Below are 13,165 nucleotides of genomic sequence, written 5' to 3'. Positions count from 1 at the left end.
TTATACAAGTCAAACTAGAAGACTGCATATGTATAAATAAAAAAAACAGCAACTAATAAAAATGTTCATAGTATAGGTTACACCTATGTAAAAAAAAAATTATGCTTAGAAAAAAGACTGGAAGGAAATACGAATATAAAGGTGGCACTTGGACTCTAGATTTTAGCCCATAATAGCATATGAAATAGCACAATAGCACTTATTACTAAATCCAATGATTAGGGTCACGGGTTTTCTAGGATCTGCTCCCCACTCACCTGGGTGCTCACATCCACCCCTTGCCCTGACCATCCATCCATCATGTTCTCTCTCTCACCAGGGCAATTGCCCTGGTAGTGAAGAGTCATTTCCACCTCTGCTCCTGATCCTCTGTATCCAATCTGTGACTCCGTATTATTATCAGCATCCTTCACAGTACCCCAATTAGATTTTATGTGAAGTCAAACTGAATCCATTGAATCCTAGCTAATAATATTTTAATCATAGATCTCTTTACAACCAACTATTTGAGAACAATTAGCCATTAAAAATCTTGTGTTTAAAGAATATTTATTGACCTGGGGGGGGGGGAGGTTCACTACAAAATGTTGAATAGAAAAAACTAGGCAATATAATAGTATAATTTTTTTAAATAGTATAATTATATTAGGGCGCCTGGGTGGCTCAATCAGTTGAGCATCCAACTCTTGATTTTGGCTCCAGTCATGATCCCAGGGTCATGGGATCGAGCCCTGCAACCAGCTCTACACTGAATGTGGAGCCTGCTTGAGATTCTCTTTCCCTCTGCTCCTCTCCCCTCTCTTTCTAAAATTAAAAAATTTTTAAATAATATTTAAATAATATAATTAATATTTTCCAATTATATTATAGATATTTGGTTAGAAAAAAAGACTGGAAGAAAATACATCAAAATATAATGAGTGATTGATTCTTATCAAGCAATGAGACTACTAATGAGTTTTATTATTATACTTTTCTAAGCTTTTCTAAATTTCTGTGTTACTGCTTGAATTATTTTTAGAATATTTTTCTCTTTTTTTTTACAGCTACTAGTATCTATTCCTATGGGAAATTATTGGTACAATGGTGAAAATAAAGTTTTTCATAACATCTTTTAAATCTAAAGAGGGGTGCACCTGGGTGGCTCAGTCAGTTAAGCGTCCAACTTTGGCTCAGGTCATGATCTTGTGGTTTGTGGGTTCGAGCCCCGCATCAGGCTCTGTGCTGACAGCTCAGAGCCTGGAGCCTGCTTCCAATTCTGTGTTTTCCTCTCTCTCTGCCCCTCCCCTGCTCATGCTCTGTTTCTCTCTCTCTCTCTTTCTGTGTCTCTCAGAAATAATAAATAAATATTAAAAATAAACAAACAAACAAACAAATAAGAGAGGCTTATTTTTCCATCCCACCCCCCTTTGCAGTCTGTCTTTTGCAGACAAGAAATCAAGGCTCAGAGGGTACGTCCAGACTGGTGCTTAGGGAATGTGGCCCCACAGGAGAGACCGAACCAGTTAGTTCTAGGACAATTCCAGCGTGTGGCTCTAACAGCTAATGCTCTGGTTCCCCTACCCTTTTGTACTCACAGCCCTCCCAAAGCAAGAGAACTTCAATAAGCCATGAAGTTTTCCTGCTCCAGGTACTTCTCTGGACTCTAGTTTTCCTTCTCTGACTCACAAATAAGGCTACATCTCTGACTCTGTGTTTCCAGATTCTGTTTCAATGCAGACAATTAGATGGTAAATAATTCAAGAGAACGGAAACTGGCAAAGTGGTGTGTGATGTCCAAATAGCTATCTTGTTTACCCTCTGGTGTAAACTTCAGGCTCATCTGCAAGTCAGGAGCCCTAGGAGTAGATAAAATGTGCAAACACGGAATCTTCCTGTTTCCATTACTTCCCATTGTTGAATATTGTTGAGAGTGGGAAACAGTTTCCCAGTTTGGTTAGCATAAAACAGCGTGGCTTTGGCAGACAGACTCAGATAACTTGGGCAAGTCTGATGTTCCTCCCACAGTGGGCTGGGTGTACAGAGTCCAGAAGCACCATCTGTCCTTGGGGTAAGGATTCATGATTTCAAACTGAGGTCTCAGCACTATCACCACCCATCCTCCATTTCTTCCTTCTGTGCAGTGAGGGAGACCCCTTTCACTCGGCCCTTCTACACCCGCCCATCATTAAAGGAGCAGTCTTAGCTAAGACTGTTTGAGTTACAGGTAACATAAGCCACATTTACCTTGCTTAAGAAGAAAAGGCTCTCATAAAGCCAAGGGCAAAAACATAAAGCTGGCCCAGCCTCTCAAGAGACTGGAACTAGCTCAGGCGGAAAAGAAATTTGTGGCTCAGGTAACCAGGGACTCCACCATCGTCTGGGCGCTCCTATGCCTCTCCTTTCTGCGTGAAGACTTCATTTCCTCCTACTGGAGACTGGCTTCTTCCATGAGCATGAAAGGCTGAGCCAGTGGAATATTCCAGACTTATTCTCATGCCTTAGTCCCACACCTCCCACCTACTGCAAAAATAAAAAGGTTCTGGCTCCCCCTTCCAGTGCAGAAGAACTTTAGTTGGTCTACTTGGGCCACCTGTCCTTGCTGTAGTAGAGATGCAGAAGAGGGGCCATGGCATGATCTGGGCTAATTCAGCCACATATGCCTTTATGACCATGCCATGGCTAAATTTTGAAATGATTTAATAGGACTTACTTTTCTGGATAGAATGCAGTAGGTAGCAACAATTCAATGTTCCTGCTGAAACAACTAGAAAAAAAGCTGGATAAGTTACAGAAATACTATTTTAAAAGACATTAGAGAGTTTTGGTAGCAACAAGGACTGATGAGCTAAAATTCTGGAGAGAAAAGAGCCTTCTGTGAATGAGCTGATAATCTCTGACCACTTTCTCCCCTTGGGGAAATTGCCAAAACTGGGCACAGGCCAAGGATAGAGGTTGACCCAGGCATAAGGTTTTTACTGGGACAAAGAAGTCAGTAGAGCTTTTGTTGGACGGTGTGATCTGGAGGAGCCTAATAGTGGAATCTAGAGTAGCTCTAAACACACGCTTAGTTTTCCCCATGGGGGGCATTTGCTGAATTCCGAGATGGAGTGGGAGACACTGCACTAGAAGTATCTAATAGCACAGGGAAATTTCCCAGACTTTCAATACATAGGAAACAAAGTCCTATTAGAAGGAGGAGGGCTGCATCAAACATAAGATGGGTGTCCCCTTCAAGATATTTGCTAAATTAAAAAAAATTTTTTTTGATGTTTATTTATTTTTGAGAGAGACAGAGACAGAATGAGAGTGGGTTGGGGCAGGGAGAGAGGGAGGCACAGAATCTGAAGCAGGCTCCAGGCTCCGAGCTGTCAGTACAGAGCTTGACGCGGGGCTCGAACTCACGAGCTGTGAGATCATGACCTGAGCCGAAGTCAGACGCTCAACCGACTGAGCCACCCAGGCGCCCCAATATTTGCTAAAATTTTAAACTGTGTGGGGCAAGAGACCAAAGAGCCTGAGCTCCTAAGAACAGACTGAATCTTCTATAGGCTTTGAGCGTTGGAAAGACAGAGACCTGCCAGGCTATCAATCAAAACCTTGCATGGACTCCCTCCAAGTAACAAGATAACCCAGTGTTGGACTGGACTAATAAAGCTGCAGTCAAGCCCCCATGTGGCTGAATCCCTGACTAGATTGGGACAATCTGCCTCTTACCCCACCTGGTAACAGAAGAAAAAGAGAATCACCACTGGAGGGAAATAATATCATCTACAGCATTTATGGTTCCTTTATATAGTTATGAGACATGTGAGGAGCAGGGAAATATGACTCATAATAAAGAGAAGAATCAGACTATGAAAGCAGACCTACAAATGATTCTGATATTTGAGTTAGCAGACAAGGACTTTATTATAAGTATTATAAAACATGTTTAAGAAACTAAAGGAAAAGGACACGATATATGTGAAGATAAAGAATTTCAACAGAGAATTAGAATCTTATAAAAATCGAGTAGACATTCTAGAACTGATAAATGCAGTATCTGAAATTAAGAACTGATTAAAAGAAATATTTCCATACCTGTTAATTAATACCTACTGGCCTAAGCCTCTTGAGTTTCCTATCCTCCCCCTCCATGGCCATGTGGCCCTCCCTGGACAGCCTGGACTTCCTCATGATCCAGCAACTCCAGAGTTTAGGGCTGATCCAGCCAGGGGCCTCCAGGACCTGCTACACCACTGATGCAAATGTCCCTTCTGATTGGTTGGCATCTGTACTTTCCCATCGTCAACTACAGTAAAACCTTGGGTTTCGAGCAACTTGTTCTGTGAGTATTCCACGAGACAAGCAAACATTTCTAATAAATTTTAACTTGATAAATGAGCGATGTCTTGCAATATGAGTAGTATGTTATGCCAAATGTCACGAGATCATAACTGAGCCAATGGTTCTTAAAATTCGCTTTGATATACAAGTGCTTTGGATTACAAGCATGTTTCCAGAACTAATTATGCTCACAAACCAAGGTTTTGCTGTATTTTGATGTCACTTCTTGGCACTGTCATTGAAAGTCCCTACCAGAACCAAATGATTGAAGTTTAGGAAGAATTCCCTGAAGGAGGCAATACCAGCATAAGAGGAAAAATGGAAGGACATGGAAAGGGATATTTGTTCACTTATGATACTCAGAAAGCCAGAAATCTGAGACTGAAGCCTGCTGTTTGCTAGTTGGCATTGTTTTATGTTTGCTCCCCACCGTGGCTAAAGAGAATTGAGCAAGCCATGGGAGAAGGGGTTGAATGAGGTGTCCGCGTAGCTGGGTAAGTTTGCTCTGTTGCTAAGTCTCTTGTATCTGACTGACTGGTAGTCCCCACACCAGTTCTTCTCCAGAAGCAGCCAGGATAGCTTTAGTGACTTAAGTTCCTCAAAGGCAAAAGAATCTAGCGAGAACAACTGCCTCCCACAGCATAGGTTAAGAGAGCAGGTTTTAGAGACAGACGGCTCTAGGTTCAAATCCCACATCTGCCATTAACTGGTTTTCTGACCTTGGGCAAGTCACTTTATCTCCCCTGTGCATCTCACAAAGTTTGTAGCAAGCACTGTTGGTTAACTAGCAGTTTCTTCCCTTCTCTGCTGGGAGAGCCCTCATTTTTTTTTTTCTCAGAGTGTTTCACTTCTTTCCCTCTCAACTTGGGTTGAATTGCGCTTCATCTAAGCCCATTGCAGTGATCTTACTCGTGTCAATGATTGGATTAGGTATGTGTGTACGGTGCAGTTCTGGCCATTGAGATGAGAGGGATGATCCAGGGGAAGCTTCTTGGAAAGCTTTTCTTGTACTTAAAAAAGAGATGCAAGGAAGACACTATCCCTCTGCTAAACTTTGTCTTGTTCCATGTGGCTCCTGGAAATTCAACAGCTATTCTGCAGTCATGAGGGGTACTACCCTGGAGACCAGAGCCAAATGAGCAAAAAGGTGGAAAGAACCTGGGTCCCTGATAACATCATGAGCCTCTAAGTTAACCAAGCTTCAAGCTGCCCTTGCTAGGAACTGCTCGTTACAAGTAAAATAACTCATTTCCTTATGTTTAAGCTACTTTGAGCCCATATTGTTTTTGAGGATTCGGTTCATAAAATAATTTAAGTAAAGCACCTAGCACAGTTCCTGGTATAAAAGTGCTAAAAGAAATTACAGGTATTATTATTGCTATCATCATTGCTTTTTATCATTATTATTTCTATTTCAATTAGAGTTTCAGCTCTGGTTATAGGGGAGGATAATAAGTCTGACATTTAAAGATGTGATGATAGTGTTCACTGTGGCAGCACTTATACTAAAATTGGAACGATACAGAGAAGATTAGCATGGCCCCTGCGCAAGAATGACACCCAAACTCATGAGCGTTCCATATTTTAAACAGATAGATAGATAGGTAGATAGATAGATAGATAGATAGATAGATAGATAGATAGATATAGATGTGATGATAGGGATGGGGGTGTTAGAGGTAAAGGAATGAATCCAGGTGCTTTGGCTCCTTGCCCAGTGCTCCTTCTAACAATGGTTTTAATTAAGGGTTCTGTGTGTGTGTGTGTGTGTGTGTGTGTGTGTGTGTGCGCGCGCGCGCACGCGCGTGCACACATGCACTCACAGGCAATAGGAACTAACTTGGGTTAGCGCAAACTAATAAGCAAAAAAATAATCTTTTCAAAGACTGTTGAGTGTGTCACTCAATTAAAGGAAGAGATTAACAAAGAAGATCTAGGCAAGGAAGGAATTAGGACAACTCCAGAAACCTCAGCAACTAGCATCCATGCACCTCATGCCATTGATGTGACTGCTTCAGAAATGTATGTCTCTGCATCTCTCCATCGGGATTTCTCAGATGACAGAGTTTGGGTGAGGTGTCTGCACCAAGAGTAATCAGCTATGGCCTAGGGTCAGAGTCACACAGATGTGACAATTGAGGGGGTCACACTTGGTTATCAGGACCCTTCTGAAATAAGACAAAACTATGGTGAGCCCAAAATGTGCCTTGTGCTGCCACCATGCCCTTCCAAAACTGCAGGTTTCCACCAACCTTAAATGAAAAGCAGCAGCCCCAGGCCAAATTCTAAACATGCTCATAATTCAATAATGCCAAAGACAGTCTTTTTTCAGGATGTCTCAGAAAGGAAGGGGAAGAATGGGGCAAGGGACTAGACTGGACGGGAGACTCTAGAGGTCCTTTCTCAGGGCATCCAAACACTGACTTGGAATGTCCAGCCAGAAGGACCAATGCTGCCCTAACATTTGCAAAAATGCAAATGGTCCCATGTGCCCAAATGTCTAAATGTTTAAAAGCTATAAATTAAGCTATGCCCACTCATGTCCTGGGCTCCAATCAAGCTTTTCTCTCTCCCCCAGCCCACTGCTTTGAGATGTGGAAACTAAAGTAATAAGGTTCTCCCTGGGTTGTTCATGCCATCTGAGCTGTAGGTACCACAGACATGCCAGAGCAGGGAAGGAGCTGGTGCCAGGCCCCTGGGTGGTGGCTGGATGCATCCAATCCCAGGATATAGACTGACTCAGTCAAGCTCCCCTAAAGTTAGGGCAGGCAGATTATCCTCCTGCACACCTTACTTTTCCAATTCAATTCAAGAGTTCCAGGCAGTTCTAAGTGCCTCCTAAGTCTACAGCAACCCAACTCAGGAGAGAGTGGGGAAGGGGGAAGGGCAGGAGGGTAGTTAGAGAGGAATAAGTTCTGTCTCGACACCCATTTAGGTTGACTTGGGGCTCCAACTTAAACTGAAGTAGGCACTCTTTCCTTGATTTCCCAGGGCAGAAGCTGTGACTTTTGTCTCCTATCCCTCCCACTCATTGGCAGCCTCAGCCCTCATCCTCTGGCCTGAGGGGACCAGTTGGGCCTACACATGTCCCCTCCCTTCCTGATTCAATTTGTTACCTACCTTTTAGAAAACTTTCCTATGAGACCTGAAAAGAAGAAAATACACTTTTTGTTTCAATGTATACAATATGTGTGGCCAAGGGCAAGGGCTCCTATTTCCCTGGTCTGAGGCTAGTGCTAACTAAGGAGGACCTTGGAGATTATCTCCAAAATTGAGTCTACAGACACTATGAATCTACCAAATTACCACAGTTGGTCCACAGGACTCAGGAGCAGATTGGAGGCTCCCACCATGCCACTGGCCAGTGATGGGATAATCCATAACAATCATAACCATCAAACTCAAACTCCTTAAATATATTTAAACCCATGACTTCATAGTAGTGCTTAAAAAACAAACTCTCTTTTGTCATCTTTTGAAGGATGCCAGGGCATGCAGCCTATTATTTTGAAACTAGTAAATAAAGAAAGAAATAGCATTTATTTTGCTGTTTTTTTTCTACCTGTGTGCCAGGATAATGAAATAGTTGATATTGGGAAGTTTTTCTGTATAGAAATATGCCAGATATAAAGTTTTTCTTTTTAGAAGTAAATGAAGAAATGAAGCTAAGACATGAAGTTAGCATATTAATATTTTGCAACTCTTTTTTTTTTGTTTTTTAATGTGTTTTTTTTTTTTTATTTTTGAGAGTGAGAGAAAGAGAGAACTAGTTGAGGAGGAGCAGAGAGAGAGGGAGACACAGAATTGGAAGTAGGCTCCAGGCTCTGAGCTGTCAGCACAGAGCCCAATGTGGGGCTCGAACTCATGAACCATGAGATCATGACCTGAGCCAATGTTGGATGCTTAACTGACTGAGCCACCCGGCACCCCAACATTTTGCAATCTTAATGAAATAATGGATCTATCGATGCAGTGATCATCAATGCCTGCTAACATCAGAAAAAGAAAGATAACAGGACATTATATGCCTTCCCGGTGTAAATGCAAAAAACATTCTAGAGAAGAAGAGAAAAAAGAAGGAGGAAGAGAAGGGAGAGGAGGAGGAGAAGGAGGAGAAGGAGAACCTGAACCAGATTAAGTCTTTTGATCTAACTACCAGTTTGTAGGAAATACAAGATAAACGTTAAATGATACTATGGAGAGGCAACCAGCAATATCCAGACTTTGGGAAATTCTAGGACAAGAGACCTGGTTCCTTCAACAAGTAAATCACAAGGAATATGTATGATTCTAGATCAAACAGAAGTTAATATACATTTCATCCCGTTGCAATCTTTAGAGCTTAAATCTTTACAAAAAATTTTTTGTAGGGGGTGCCTGGGTGGCTCAGTCCGTTAAGCGTCTGACTTCGGTTCAGGTCGTGATCTCACAGTTTGTGAGTTCGAGCTCCACATCGGGCTCGCTGCTGTCAGTGCAGAGCCCGCTTCATCCTCTGTCCCTCTCTGTCTTCCCCTCCCCTGCTGTGCTCTCTCAAAAATAAATAAACATTAAAAAAAAATTTTTAGGACACAATCAGGGAAATTTGAACACAGAATTGACATCAGATGCTATTTGTTTTGGGTATGATGATATTGTGTTTACAAAATACTTACCTTTTGAGTGATACATTGAAATGTTTGTGGGTGAAATTATATGATGTCTGGAACTTACATCAAAAAAATCTGTGAGGAGGTTTAGAAATCCCCTTGCAGGGGTGGGTGCCTGGTTGGCTCAGTTGGTTAAGCAACTCTTGATTTCATCTCAGGTCATGATCTCACAGTCATGAGATTGAGCCCCACCTTGGGCTCTGCCTGAGCATGGAACCTGCTTAGGATTCTCTCACCCTCTATCTCTCACCTCCCACCTCCCTCTCTCTGTCTCTCTCTGTCTCTCTCTCAAAAAAAAAAAAAAAAAAAAAAAAAAGAGGAAGGAGTCACTTGGATAGGATCACAGAAAAGCCAGTTTGGCCATGAGGAAAGATTCTTGGAGTTGGGTGATGGGTACACAGTAGTTTACTGTGCATCTCTCTGTACTTGCATATGATTGAAACTTAATGAGCACTTTAGGGGGTGCTGTGCTGTCTGCTAAGGTCTCTAAGATGAAGCAGGTGTGGTCCCTCCACTAGAGTATCTTACAGCCTGGTTCCCAAACTCTTATCACCATCACCTCTTTTATTATTCTTTTTCCTAGTGAGATTCATGTTTGAATGATTCTGATCACTAAATAAATGCATTTATTATGTAATAATTTAAAAGTACTGTTTCTTTGGAATGATTTGAAATGTTCAAGCATTTTTCTTTTGGAGAGCATTAAAGGAAGGCATGGCTGGGAACCCCAAAGTGGTCCAACTTTTTAATTTGACAGAGGTGGAAACTGAGGTAGACAAGGTCACCTTTCAGCAGAAGTGGGACTGAAGCCTCGTTCTTCTAAGCTAAGTCCATTGCTTTTTCCACTGCACAGAAGGTGCAGCTTGTCAGCTGAGCACAGAAGGTGTTTTGGGAGTGTGTCAATGATCTAGTTTACTAGAGTAGAAACAGTCACTGTATTAGCCTGTCACCTTCTCTTTTTAAGGCTGAGGTATGCCAGTTCCTTCAACTTTTCCTCATAGATTTTATTTACTTGTCACCTTCTGCAACTATTCTAAAACTGTCTGACACATTACCAGTTGGTTTAAATTTTCCCTTTATGACAGGTTGCTAAGCACTGACTTTCCTCACCCCTCTTCAGTTAAGAGTGGAACTAATTAAAGAAGTCAAGCACAGTCAACTCTTGGTGATCCAGGAGCAGACTGGCAAATTTTCCATCCATCATGGCAAAAACAAAGCAAAAAAATCACAAAGCCACCATATAATAGGAAGAGAATAACTATTGGTAAATACCACACTGTGTGATTTGGCTTAGAACATCCCTTCCTTACATTGATTCCTCAGAATGTTAAGGTTGGTTTATTGAGAAATATCTATGAATGTTTAGTACTTTATTTTGGATGTTTGTCACAAACACTTTCACTGAAGCTTTTCCGTGTTAAAGTGCACCTCAGCAATGTTTCGGTTGCAACGTCTTCTCCATCAAATAAGATTTTCCTGTTCAAAATGGCGGGACCACATCTCTGTCAAGCTGACAATGTAGAGTGAGCAACCAACCTTGGTTGCCAATGTTCTCACATGCAAGATTGAAATCTTTAAAAGCCCTTTTGGATGGTACTGTGGTCAGCTCTTGTCTCTGTTGGGAATTATTTGGTTTCCTTCCTGAATTTCCATCACGGGGAAAAAAGAGGCTTGATCTGCCCACAGCAAGAACAAAAAGCGGCTTTCACCGCAACTGATTGGAATGGAAAACCAGAATCAGATCCACCTCCGAAAAGCTTTCACGTGGAAAGGGATGAAGTTTCAGTTATCTGTTCCAATTCAAGAAGCTCCAAAGGCTTCTTGAAAATCCAGAATTGCTTATTTAAGTTAATAAAAGAAGAAATGAGAACTATAACTGGAGCCAAGTTCTGTCATTGCTACTCTCAAGGGTCCGGTAGAGTCTTTGAATCGCAGTATCACAGTTAGGTTGAGAGCAAGTGTGAGGAGCACTCGCAGTACCATGACAGTCCCTCAGGACAGGATGCTGCGTCGTCCCCCAGCCTGCCCACTCGGCCTCAATTCTTTCTTCTGATATGCCTGGGATACCTCCCAAGCCAACCTACTTATCACCCTGCTTCCCTGGTTTTCAGTGCTCCACTTCCAACCTAGAAACTCAAGCCTCGTAACCACAATGACATATCACGTAAGCTTAGCAAATTAGACATAGAAGAGAACTCTCCCCATTAGCTAAAGGCTATTTAGCGCAAAGCCTATGGGGAGGTGGGAATCATAATTAATGGTAAAACATTAAAGGCATTTCCATTAAAGTAAAAAACAAGACAGACAACTATCACTGTAGTGTACCAATGCAGAGGGCAAGCAAAAGAATGAGAAGCATATGCCTAAGTGAGGGGGAAAGAGGGCTTCCTGTTTTTCTTCTGCCCTCATTGCTGCTGGCTCCTCATTCAACCTTGGTTTTTACCACTCAGTCTGTGCCGAAGCAGATTGAAAATGGCCTGTAGTTTAAAATAACTATGTGGTGAGAGAAGTGGCATGTACTGATTTTATTGTCACCAGGTTGATCATTTCCTCTTGGTTCTCTGGAACCCAGGTAGGAGGCAGAATAGAAAATGGAAAAGAGAAGAAAGAGGAGGAGGGGAAAAACAATGACTTTCTGGTTAGGTTTCCATGACATAAACATGGGGGGGAAATACAAAAGGCAAGAAAGAATTAAGGGAGCAAGAAGGACAAATAAGAAGGAAAGGGACAATGGCTATGTGGTAGATATGGGTGAGCAGCAAGGAGTAGGAGAAGTAGAATCCAGAAGCGGAGAGCGAGGAGGAGAAAATAGCCAGAAAGACATCTGAATGCAGGACCTGCAAGCCTCATCATGACTGAAGGAGCACAGAGGTGTCTGAGATGGAGCTGGGTTAGCAGGAGGATTTAATAGGGAAAAAGGAGAGCTCTTGGATCAGAGGTAAAGTCTGGGGAAGCTTGCAGGCCTGAAACATGTGCCAGGTGCTCTGCTAAGTGGTTAACATCTGTTGTTTTATTAATTTAATCCTTGCTCCCACTCTGTTATGTAGGTGCTTTTATTCTTCCCATTGTATGGATGAAGAAACTGGGGTTTAGAGAAATTAAGTATTTTGCTCAAGAGCAGTCTTTTAACGATAAGTGGATCTGGGATTCAAACCTGAGTCTGCTGATTCTGGAGCCCTGGCTGGGTAATCTTCAGTTTCTCTCCTCCAAATTCTTATCTGGCTTGACCCAATTTGCCTTCCAAGATTGGGTGTATTCAGTGTGGTAGGGGACAGATGGCTATGCGTTGTGTAGATATGTAAAGAGAATTTTCTCACACTAGTAAAATTATGGATGCCAACCCTGTAAAACCCATGTTATACGAGGAAACTTTGGAGGAGCTGGGTTGATTAGTCTAGAAGTGAGAAAGTGAGAAAGGTGGGTCATTGGATATTTAAGGGACTGACATGGCAGAGGCAATGATCTCTTGAGTCGTTCCAGGGAGGAGACCGGTTGCTGTGACAGGGAAGCAGAGTAGAGTTCAGTCTTGGAACAGGCTTTCCGTTGAGGTTTTCTATAGCCACTTTATTCTGTAGAAGCTCCCCATTCCTGAAGGTGTCCAAACCAAGTTCCCATTGTTCATTCATCCACTCGTACAAATTCTTGTGGAGGATCCACAATGTGCCATCTCTTTTCCAGAGACTGGGGCACAAAGGACAACAAGACAAACATACACACTACACTCCAGGGATTTCACGTTAGTGGGGAGAACAGACAATAAACAAGTAGAGAGAGACCAATATTTATATAAACTACTTACAAAGCAGGGTGTGTGTTACGAAGGAAATGAACGAGGAGGACCTGAGATAGGAACTAAAGGAAGGAACTGGAGTGGACCCAGTCAGTGTTCTGCCAAGGGTCCCTGTCAAGTTTTCTGTGTTCCTGTCTCCCAGCTTCTATGCACTTTTGCTAAAAGGACCAGTTCTTGCAACTTAGTTCTAAAGGTAACCCTTGGGTCGCTGGAGCTCTTGGCCCACATACACAGAGAGCTCCTAACCCTCCTTGGCTCCGGACTCAGCTAGCAGAATAGGAGAGTGAAAGCCCGGCCCTTGTCTTCAGCAAACAAAGTTCTGGGTACAATGCAGGCTTCCAGGCTTCTTTTTGGCTTGGTGTCTTGTGCTTCCCTGTTCAGCTTCCCCCACTCCCTTACTGGTTCCTCCTGGAGCACTTCT

General features: G+C 42.5%; 1 non-coding gene across 1 annotated transcript; it reads left to right on the top strand.

Moving 5' to 3' along the window:
• The first annotated feature begins 5,789 nt into the window (after nucleotides 1-5,789).
• LOC122202861 lies at nucleotides 5,790-5,895 on the top strand. Its single transcript, XR_006194917.1, has one exon. It is a non-coding gene; the product is annotated as a U6 spliceosomal RNA (small nuclear RNA).
• Nucleotides 5,896-13,165: the final 7,270 nt, after the last annotated feature.

The sequence above is a fragment of the Panthera leo genome, chromosome D2 (assembly GCF_018350215.1).
Source record: "Panthera leo isolate Ple1 chromosome D2, P.leo_Ple1_pat1.1, whole genome shotgun sequence".
NCBI lineage: Eukaryota > Metazoa > Chordata > Mammalia > Carnivora > Felidae > Panthera > Panthera leo.
Note: the sequence above shows the minus strand (reverse complement) of the source record. Positions and strands in the feature narration are given on the sequence as shown.